At 35.3% G+C, this 7,500-nt stretch overlaps 2 non-coding genes across 2 annotated transcripts; one reads left to right on the forward strand and one right to left on the reverse strand.

The window, feature by feature from the left end:
* The first annotated feature begins 2,186 nt into the window (after positions 1 to 2,186).
* On the forward strand, positions 2,187 to 2,258 carry TRNAW-CCA (transfer RNA tryptophan (anticodon CCA)). The gene has a single exon. It is a non-coding gene; the product is annotated as a tRNA-Trp (tRNA).
* A 1,474-nt stretch (positions 2,259 to 3,732) lies between these two features.
* Positions 3,733 to 3,804, reverse strand: TRNAW-CCA (transfer RNA tryptophan (anticodon CCA)). The gene has a single exon. It is a non-coding gene; the product is annotated as a tRNA-Trp (tRNA).
* Between the last annotated feature and the right edge of the window lie 3,696 nt (positions 3,805 to 7,500).

Below are 7,500 nucleotides of genomic sequence, written 5' to 3' on the forward strand. Positions count from 1 at the left end.
ATATATATATATATATATATACATACTGTTTATATATATATATATATATATATATATATATATATATATATATATATATATATATATATATATATATATATATATATATATATATCACAAAAAGTCAAAAGAAACGGAAGAATGTTGAAACGCAAATAACAAGGTAAAACAAAACTCAATAAACAAAACGCACATAATTCTATAAACAACAGCTGTGCATCTAACATGAGAAATCCTAACACAGAACATCTGACACTTTAAAACAGCACCAGAGAAAGCGTAACACCAAACAAATTCAAAAAGCTACGCGCAAGAGTAATACATCATCTTAAGTGGTAAATGTAGCTACGGGACAAACAGGTGTTGCCACAACCTTCACTTATTTACCCCGAGTCCAACCATGGCCATGGTCCAACCCTGGCCCACGTGTCTTGCGACCTTGGCTACGGGTTTTGGGGGGTGGGGTGGAGGGGTGGGTATCGGAGAAGGGATTAGGGTGGAGATAGGAAAAGATGACGGGTGAAGGGGAGGAGACATTTCGTGAGGTAAAGTGGACCCAGTTACGGAGGGGTGGGAGGTGAATGTTGGTGTTGGCGCGTTTACAATATTAGGCCACCTTACACAACGATAGTGCTACAAGGTTTTGAAATATATTCTGTACTTCACTTGACGTATTATTAATACAGTAATATACCACTTTGCTGGAGTTAAGGATCGCTTGCAAAGTTAAGGATCGCTTGCAAGTGTAAAATTTCAACATATGAAAATCCTAAGTTAACTCTTCTATAAAGATGATCGAATATAGAATTCTTTTATTACTGCAATGGCGTATGTATAACCCAATCAGCTGTTCGGTGAAAATCATAATAAAAATAACAGATAAGTTACTGGTTTTCTTCTAACAGTACTATGTATGACTTTGGTTAATTCGCAGATAATCCTGTCTTATGAGAACAGCAAGAAACGCAATCTAAATACTATGATTGAACAACTGACATACACATCCCCAAAGTAAAATTAAATTCCTTCTACTAAAATAAAGCCATGAAATTCCATACTAATATTATATTTACAAAAAATCCTAGCATCATAACACCAAGGTTCTGATTTCATGAATTTTATAAATATCACAGTCACTGAAATTTTCTAATATCTTTAATAAATGATCAACTATTTGTTGATTAAAAATACAAGAACTAAGCCAGCAATACTAAAAACACGGAAACGTTATTGAAAAAACCAAATAAAATGTATTCAGAAATCACCTACAGTGTAAAATGAAGATTAAATTAGGTTCAATGTCTATCATCGTTAGCGTGAAAATAAATATACCTAATAGTTATTAAACGTCATTTGTTCCATGACGTAACCCTGCAAAGAACCCCTAACAAAACGTTTACCTGATAATGCCTAATGACTCTTATGAAGAAGAAAGAAATGAATGAAGATTACCAATTTCAGCAGTTTTTTCTTTTACTAATCTTAAAAATCAAATCAGTACAAATACACTGTTCGCTCCGTCCCGCTCCTCCCATGTGTTATTATGATGCCTCGTCCGGAGCCTATTGCATTACCCGAGCACAACTGCCCCCACGACATACATTGATCCATTCATACATTTATTGCCATTAGAAAAAAACAATGTTTTCTTTTATGATATCGCGGAGCAATGAAAGAACTCTCGTGAACCCTAGGGTATGGTCATATAATCAATAATATGGTGATCACTTAAAGGGGTTTTGTACTTACTCAGGGGTTCACAAGGCACAAAGACGTTCAAGCAGTTTTCGGACAAAGCTAAACCAGAATTGTTTGTTAATATCTCGAAAAGACTATCGCATATTCTTACAATTTATATCCATACTATATCATATATTAGAACTTTAATACTATGAACAATGATAGTAATATAATAAAAGCAGTTACTTATTTGTTAATAAAAATCATGACTTAGTCCCAATCCCTAGCCACCGATTAATTACACTTCACTGCATCATCCCACTTAGAACTCATCCCAAAATCATTAACGCAGATCTTATACATACCAGAATATGTAAATTAAGAAAGTGTACTTTTAAGGCTATAGTTACAGCGTGAAGAGCATCATTTATCTTGACAAGATTAAGGCTATAGTTACAGCATGAAGAGCATCATTTATGTTGACAAGATTATCCCACGACATCATCGGCCTCGTGGCGCAATGGTAGCGCGTCTGACTCCAGATCAGAAGGCTGGGTGTTCGAGTCACTCCGGGGTCATTACGTGTGATAATTTTCATTGCTCAATTCTAGTCCAAGGTCAACGCCATTGTTATCAAAATAACTATGGAATGACTGAACTAACGATTGTGATTAGATATTGGGAAGCGCGTTCCCTTTAAAGCTTCCTAATCCAAGAGTACTGTTTATGTTATCTGTAACGCAAACCATTGCCCATGAATTTCTATTTGAATTCAATACAGTTTTTGTGTTTACATAGCAAAAATGTATGACCTGTACATCTTAACCATTTCCAGTGTAATTCTCAATTAAGGAACTTATAAACAATAAAACTTTATAATATCCTTTGTCACTGCGGATAAAATTACTGACTAAATGTTCCACAAGACTTACTTGAAAACTCTACTCTGTATTTTGACATCTACAAACACATAATGGCTCCCTTCAGCAAAGTTATCAACTATAGCTACAGTCCTGTACTTACCCCTCGCAATATCAAAATACCTACGAACTCTCTACAAAAATATATAAAAATGAACAAAATGGATATTGAAATCTAACAGAATAAGAATGCACTCCAACCCAATCTTGTGACTAGTGACAAATAATTACCATAGGATAACACCGAACAACACCCGTTGGCCAGACGAATACATTTCATACGTATAATCTAGAAGGTTGGAATTAATGATACATAATGCTAGCATTCATAAAATGTACCAAAGCATAAAGTGTTAACTCCACTTTTCACTAGTTACTGTGAAGTAAAATGTGACAAACATTGGACAGCATCAAAGGAAGACCTTTCAAAACAAGAATCGAAATACATAAAGTACAGAAAAAACTAGCCCATGAAATTCCCAGTATAGAAATGAAAGACTAAAGAATTACGCGCCAGTTAACATGATAGCGCAAAAGAAAACTATCGCCCATAACAAAGAATACCAAAATAAAACAGACCTATTGATAGAGAAAAAAAGACAGTAACAAATGAACGAATGAATGGGGGTGTACAAACAAAACTTCTCTCATACCTAAAGGATTAATTTACTCAACATCCTCTCAAGAACAACAGCCAGAAACATCTGCGTCAAACAACTCGAAATACGTTGGTCTGTTTAAATGAGGTCCTGTTATTCCTTCTACGAATGGACAGAACAATTGTGCAAGTGCTCAAGTTTAATAAATACATAAATATATATACTGTATGTGTGTATGTGAGCACGTGTACACAATTCTTGATATTCGAGATGACTTCAGAAGGTGCTACCCTTCGATTTTCGGCAATTCTTATATGATGATTGGTGATGCTTAATAATCTCTTGACAGTACAAAGATAAAAAATAAGATATGTAGCAAAACCTTGATACCATTACCCACTACTTAAGTACTCACTCGTACCGTCAAGGTCTTCAGTCTAACTGCATCTGTCCATGAAGCTCATATATTGATTACCATGCACCAAGTCATTCTCAAATGAAACGATTATCTGACAGAAAATTATCATACTAACTGACCCCGGAGTGACTCGAACACCCAGCCTTCTGATCTGGAGTCAGACGCGCTACCATTGCGCCACGGGGCCGATAGCGTGCAAGTTATCTGTCGTGCTTCATAAAGCCTACAGCGCGCTGACAAGGAGCGATAACGTGTACAGCAAGTAGTAGAGTAAAGGCGACGAAAGAACTGTAATGCAACATTCTTACATGTATTGCTTTAATGAAGATTTATGAGTGTGTGTGTGTGTGTGTGTGTGTGTGTGTGTGTGTGTGTGTGTGTGTGTGTATATATATATATATATATATATATATATATATATATATATATATATATATATATATATATATATATATATATATATATATATATTTACATACGAATATAAGTTAAGCTATGGGGAACAGGGAAAGGCAAAGACGAAAAAATGAAATGAGGATGATGGGAGATGACAAGAGGCCGCTGAGACCCGGTGGCTGTGAGCAGACGCCTCGCTCATGTTCGCTAAATAAGGAACATGAGGATAAGGGCATATTTTTTTTTTACCAAATAAACTGACGTCCCATCTACCATGGTCACAGATACCCATATCACCTATCTTAAATGTACGTAGTGCTACCTACACTGATTAAATTTCCTTCAAATGCACCCCAACAATACTTCCTCTCCACATGTCAATCAAATGAAGCCTTGGGTCAAGAACTGAAACGACCCTCAACTTTAATCCTGATGGAAATTCAACCCTTGCGAATTTCCCTCAATACTTGAAACTGGAAAAAGAAATATTAATAGAGAACGTATGACCTCATTTGCCTTTCAAATTAAACAGGGGAGTTAATGAGTTCTCGAACAACTGTAGTTAATGGCAATTAGGAGATATCTGCAAAAGGGTAATCTGCAAAATTCTGAACTGTCAAGTTACTCCACGTTTGGTTTAATAAAGACACCATAATATAGTGAAAAGGACTAATTTAAAAAAGTAACAATACTGAATTAGGAGAACACACAATTACAGCCCAGGTTTAATTATCTTAATAAAGAACGAAGCTTACGGTAACACCAAAAAAAAAAAGGCAATTCACTCTGAATAATCTAAAATTAACTCTCTCAAACAATGATTCCAAGTGCCATTAACGTTAAAAAAAAAAATTCATTCGCGACAGTTTTCTCCCACGTTTTAAGCTACCACAATTTACTCAAAAATACTTTTAAAAAGAAACAAGAAATACCATTATTTCTTACCTCCAAAACTCAGGGGCTAAAAGATTACCGACTTACCTGTGGAAAGAAAATAAAATTTGAAATTAATTTCAATCAACATTATTGCTGTAAGGTATGAACATAAAGGTAACGAGATAAAACTACAGAATATAAATAACAATCACCAATAATCATGCACTCACCAACAGCATATATATATATATATATATATATATATATATATATATATATATATATATATATATATATATATATATATATATATATATATATATATATATATGTATATAATTCCAATATCTACGATATTATTCTGAACATTAGTTCATATACAATATATATATATATATATATATATATATATATATATATATATATATATATATGTGTATGTGTGTGTGTGTGTGTGTATAACTCAATAATTACATTAATATAATGAACATCAGGTCATAATGATAATAACAGCTAACATTTTCTTTATTGCTGTCAAAAATATTACATAAGTAAAGTTAATGAAAACCTCCTTACAAACATACAAATTTAAATACAAGTAAACATAAATGCAAATAAACATATAAGAAATGATCATAAATCCTTTCGCTAATTTCGCATGATATACAAAACAAGTAAAAAATGCGCCGAAGTTTCTTCGGCGCATTCGAGTTTTCTGTCCTGTGGTGGCCTTAGCCACGGCCCATGAAACTCTTAGCCACGGCCCATGAAACTCAGCCATGGTCCGGTGGTGGTATCTACAGCGCTGCCAGAAGTACGATTATGGCTAACTTTAACCTTAAATAAAATAAAAACTACTAAGGCTAGAGGGCTGCAGTTTGGTATGTTTGATGATTGGAGTGTGGATGATCAACATACCCATTTGCAGCCCTCTACCCTCAGTAGGTTTTAAGATCTGAGGATGGACAGAAAAAGTGCGGACGGACAGACAAAGCCGGCACAATAGTTTTCTTTTAGAGAAAACTAAAAATGAAAGTTCAAACCACCCGTCTTTCTGAAAGGAAAAGGAAACTAAAATTTTCTTCAACGGTAAAACCGAGAAGGGACACGGAAGACGACCTGGAAAAACACAGCATTCGGGAGAAGGTTAATAGATGGAAAGTAATTTGGCGAGCGGAAATCCGCGATCGTTTGACAGGTCCAAGGTTATGGGACTATGAAGGTAAAATCACGTCATAAAGTAAAGGAAAGTTTGGAATCTAGAAAGATTTTTTTTTTTTTTTGAAAGCCCGCATCCCCTTCGATGGACTGGGGATTTTCTGACTCTTCTCTAACACTTGGTTTTAGGATAAACATTATATCGTTTAAGACGCCTGGGTATATTAAAATTTCTGGATGTTAGTATGAGCTAAAAATTTGGTTAATTCTCTCTCTCTCTCTCTCTCTCTCTCTCTCTCTCTCTCTCTCTTTATCACCATTTAAGAAGTAAATGTCTTGATCTTTAACTCCTTGAAAAGACCTTAAGGGTCTCTCTCTCTCTCTCTCTCTCTCTCTCTCTCTCTCTCTCTCTCTCTCTCTCTCTCTCTCTCTCCGGTTAAGAAATAAATGTCTTGGTTCTGGAGTTCTTTTCAAAGGACTTCTGGACATAAGGCTGGTAATCTCATTCCAAAAACCAATTATTAGAGACTTGTTACCTTACCCAGGAGCCAAGTGAGAGCGCCAATAAGCCACAAAGAAGCTCAGGTTGCCAAATGAATGAGTATACAAAATTTATGTATGTTTGTAAATGAAGTGGGGTTGCAGGATGGAAGAGAATACGAAGGGAGGTACAGCAGAAGGAATGAAAGAGGTTGTAGCTAGGGGCTGAAGGGACGCTGCAAGGAACCTTAAGTAATGTCTACAGTGTACCGCATGAGGTACACTGACAGCGCTGCTCTTCCCTACAGGGTTCTTTCAGAGTTGCGGAAAGTACTTCATATTCAAGAACAGTAATGCAAGACAGTTTGTATAAATAAACGAAATTATGTTTGATTCCGGACCGCTAGAACACCCAGCCTTCTGATCTGAAGTTAGACGAGCTACCGTTGCGACAACAGGCCTCACAATACATTACCCTAAGACTACTGCGTCACTGCGCATTCCTGGCGTTACCACTGTGAAGCCAGTAATGGAAACCGTTATTATCCTTATTAGTACTGTCATTACTATATAACAGTAACCAATAACATTGTTCTCCAAATAGAGTAAAGGTTTTGAAAACAGATTATAAGAGCCCCCAGCAACCTCCGTTATCTATATCAAATGTTGTTGCAAAACTTTTAATACATCTGACCGACATAATTCTTGTGAATTTCATATTTCACTTTAATGCTCAAAATTTATGATATATAAATGCTGTACGATTTCTCAGCAAGAAAAAAAAAAATTTTTGGTGAAAAAACCAAAATGACCATGAAGTTAGTCTTAGCAAAACCTACACGATAAACTAGCCACATATGAGAGCATGGAACAAGGGAGCAATTATGAAGAAGAGTAAAACCGAATACATAACTCCAATAACTGTTATATAAACTGTAATAATGGAACTATGTCTTACAACTACCACCCCGGG

Source organism: Macrobrachium rosenbergii, chromosome 41 (assembly GCF_040412425.1).
Source record: "Macrobrachium rosenbergii isolate ZJJX-2024 chromosome 41, ASM4041242v1, whole genome shotgun sequence".
Taxonomy (NCBI): Eukaryota; Metazoa; Arthropoda; class Malacostraca; order Decapoda; family Palaemonidae; genus Macrobrachium; species Macrobrachium rosenbergii.